The following is a 4123-nucleotide window of genomic DNA, read 5'->3' as shown; positions in this document are numbered from 1 at the left end:
GGGGGGGGGCTGCTCAAAGATACATCAAAGGCGTTTCTGGTCCCCACCTGTCGTTTTGCTCCTCAGCATGGCTGCCTAAAAACGCTTCAGGATTTCTCAAACATGCATGAACGAGTCAGAGCAAGACTTTGGGCATGTTATGTTGTGAGAGTATAACATTATAACATGATATAAAACTCAAAAAAGTAGATTTTACATGACATTGCACCTTTAAATAATTTTGATGAAGAACTAAATTAGAAAAATTTAACAGTTGCAAAAACACAAAAATTCAGATACCAAAAATTATGTCCACAATATGCAAACAAGCTGAACCGTTTGATGAATTATTAATAGCAGAAAACATTGTTCCAATCCAAAAAAATCATACACAAACAAACAAACAAACAAACAAACAAACAAACAAACAAACAAACAAACAAACAAACAAACAAACAAACAAACAAACAAACAAACAAACAGAAGAAACAAGAATGAAGAACATTTTGTTGAGCTAAATACCAAAAGCTTTCATCAGTTTATTTCACTAGCTTGTTCCTGTTTAGGGTCAAGGCAGCAGGATCCAGTCCCCACTAGCCTGGTTAAAACCAGCCCCTCGTCCTTTGCTTTGCTTCATAGTACAAGTAGGAAAACTAGAATTGAGCAGAACTGCATAGGAAGGCAAGGACCAGGCCACCAGACCCCACAGGTGTGGGAGAGGCAGGGTGGACAGACCATATGTCCAGGTCACAAGTCCTTCACAGGATCATTCAAACATTTACACATAGGGATGATTTAGAATAAACCAGAATAGCTGGAGACAACCCACATCTGTACAGGAAGAACATGGAAATGCCACACATAGCAGTCCCAAGCCTGAAGTCCAACATTCTGTTACTGGACAGTAGTTTTAATGACAGGTGTTCTGAGGTGTTCTCGTTAACTGTAACAGAATCGGTTCACAATCTGATGTTCGGTCAAGCTGCTCTTCAAGTGATGCTGTCTTCAGTTCAGACAAAACTGCTGAAGGTCTTGTCCTTATTTTCTGATAAGTTTTGTTTAAAATAGGTTTAAGTTAGACATATTCTTCTGGATATAAAACAACAAGCTGAGTTTTCCTCTCTTCTTTGTCTCTGTTGCCACAACACATTCAGTCCTGTCGGATTTTGACGGAGGATGTTCAAAAAGCTTTTTACAACAGGTAAAATATTAACTCTACATAACTTTTAACTTCATAATATCTTCTTAAGCTGCTTCAATAACACATATCATAAAATGGTAGGAATAAAAAAAAAAGAATTATCTAATGTTCCTTTTAGTGCCATTAATTTTACAGAAACCAACTTTGACAGTTTCATGTCTGAAGGAGCCTCCTGTAGTTTTCTCTAAGAGTTTTTTAATGACAGTCCTTAGAGCAAATTAAAATTTTTCTACATTAATGTGAACGAATTCAGAGTTTCACTAACAGAAACACACAGATTGTGTTGGGTCTCAGTGCGACCCATCACAATCTGTTTTCAGAAGAGTCCAACAGATTGTGTTATTAAATAAAGAACAGTGCTGCTCAGGGTTTTCAGCATGAGTTTTACACATGTTTCTGTTTTGCTTCCAAACATTTTTATATCAAATTATTTATGTTTTACAAAACATAAAAAGGACAGCTGATCAATGTACAGTACATATAAAGTATGAATAAGACAATTGGCATATCAAGAATGGAAACAAAAATACAGGTCAACAACCTCACAAATCATCTATGATCAACAAAAATCTAAAGAAGTTAACCACATATAACTTCAGAGATCTTATATATTATAAGGAGGTGCAAATGAAAAATTGATTCAATGTAGGATCCAGAAAGTGGGTGTATTTTGGCAGGGAATCATGATTTGGCACAACACCAGTTTGCTAATTAGCGATATCTTTCACACTGCAAAACTGTTTATGAGCTTCACTGGATTTGTGACTTATAAACTCTTACAAATTTATCCACTCACTGCAAAAACTCAATTTACATTCAGATTGAAAGTGTCAGATCATAGGTGCTGAAAAAGGCTGTCTAATGTTGAAAGTTAATCTTATCCTGCTAACTCTGTGTCTGGTCCTGGTTTTTCTCTGTGGCTCTGATTCTGCAGACAGAACCATCAGCTATATCTATTGGACTTCAACGTTCTCAACAGACATCTGAAATTGTTTTATTTTGGAGAGTGGGAATGATTAAAGTTCATGAAGTCAGTAAACATCAACACGCAGCACATGGCATTTATGAAGTTATTTCACACAAAATGTAATAAGGTTTTGCAAAACCATGCAGCATCAGGAGCTTAAATAATGTCAAAACTTGTTTGGGGGTATTATGCAAAATTGACTTTCAGCTTTATATTATGTCATGATGTTATTCCCTTGATATCCTTGAATCTCCTGTGGTAGCCTTGTGGAGCTGCCTAAATGCTTGCTTATACAAAACACCACCTACTTGTACCTTTCTCTGGCTGGAGCACAGTTTGCAGTTCCTTCCTCACAGAGCAAATGTCCCCCGAAGCGTTTTTGTGAAGACATGCTGAAGTGGGAGTGTCAGAAACAGTAGTAGGTTCCTAAAAATCAGAGGTCAATTTCAAGGTGTTTAGATAGGCTATGACGCTAAAGTCAAATTTACTTCTTTTTTTTTTTTAGCATTTTCAGAACAACTGAAGGAACTTGGTTGTGGTATAGAATTGAACTATGTGCCAGAAAAATACACAATATAACATAAAAAGCAGAAAATGTAAATAGAGACACAAGTTTAGTTAGTACTGGTAATAATTAAGTTCAGGATAAAAGTCAGGATTAGGCCACAAAGTCCTAAAAAGGATAGAAATGCAAGCACAAGTGTGTGTGTGGGCACATTTTTGCTACACCGTGGGAACCATTTTTCCATCGGCTCTGCAGTAAACTGCTGACCTGCTCAATGTGAACCCTGACTTCTACACTTTGACCCCTGCAGATAGGTGCCAGTCCCCCCGTGACCCTGAATAGGATTAAGCAGGTACAGAAAATGAGTGCGTAGAAGGGTGAGAATTCATTTATGGCATAAGATCAAAATGGAAATCAGGCCTGTGTCCTTGTGTTCAATGTCACAGGAGCTGAAAAGTATACAAGAGAACCTGACAAAACATGTAGATGCCTATCCTTTTTTTTTACTTTTGTCCAAACTTGATATTTTACTTATTAAAATACATTTTCTATACATTGGGCCCCTGGTTAAGTAGTAGAAATTTTCATACACCTCAGGATTGTTCAGTTTATACTTGCAGCCACAAAAATGTCACATCAACATGACTTTGGGGGTAACATCACTGTAAATTGTTGAAGCTTTGAAACAAATTTCCATGATACATGGGCATCAAGTCTTGGCCATATGCTAATGTCTTAAATTCACCACTGTGCCACTCATTAGTGTTTGAAAAAGATCTCAAAGGCAGGAGACTGGTTTAGCTAAATGTACGCTTCGGTGCCCTTCATCATTGCTTGCAGTTTTAGTGTAGCTTTGTTTTGTGCATTAAAAAAACTTCCATTTGTGAATTTTTCCTAAAATACTGAAATAACCATGCAGTGCCTTTGATTATGATGTATACACTGAAATCGTGTGGTCTTAAGAGATCGTTTGAAGAGCTTGTCTTTCAGTTCCTCTGCATTGAAAGGAATAAGTTGAGGTGTTATGGGAATCTGTTTAGGATCACTCCCAGGTTCCTCCCTCTGAAGGTTTTTCAGCAAAGTATAAATAGGCAGAGACCTCAGGGCTGACTCAGAACTCCCTGGAGAGATTATGTATCCTCTCTGGTCTGTCAATGCCTTGGGTCTATCTAGGAGGAACAGAGTAATGTTGCTGTGGAGTGCCAAAGAAAATGGATAGAAGGATACAAATGTTACACATAAACTAAAATAAAAAAAAAACAACTTATCATGTACAGCGAGTAAAATAAGTATTGAACACGTCACCATTTTTCTCAGTAAATATATTACTAGAGGTGCTAATGACATGAAATTTTCACCAGATGTCGGTAACAACCCAAGTGATCCATACATACAAAGAAATCAAACCATAAATGTCCAGAAATGTGCTGCTTGTGCTCTTTAGGTCAGACGTGTTCGGACTGTCGGGAAG

Source organism: Austrofundulus limnaeus, unplaced genomic scaffold, assembly GCF_001266775.1.
Source record: "Austrofundulus limnaeus strain Quisiro unplaced genomic scaffold, Austrofundulus_limnaeus-1.0 Scaffold254, whole genome shotgun sequence".
In the NCBI taxonomy this organism is placed as follows: Eukaryota; Metazoa; Chordata; class Actinopteri; order Cyprinodontiformes; family Rivulidae; genus Austrofundulus; species Austrofundulus limnaeus.
Note: the sequence above shows the minus strand (reverse complement) of the source record.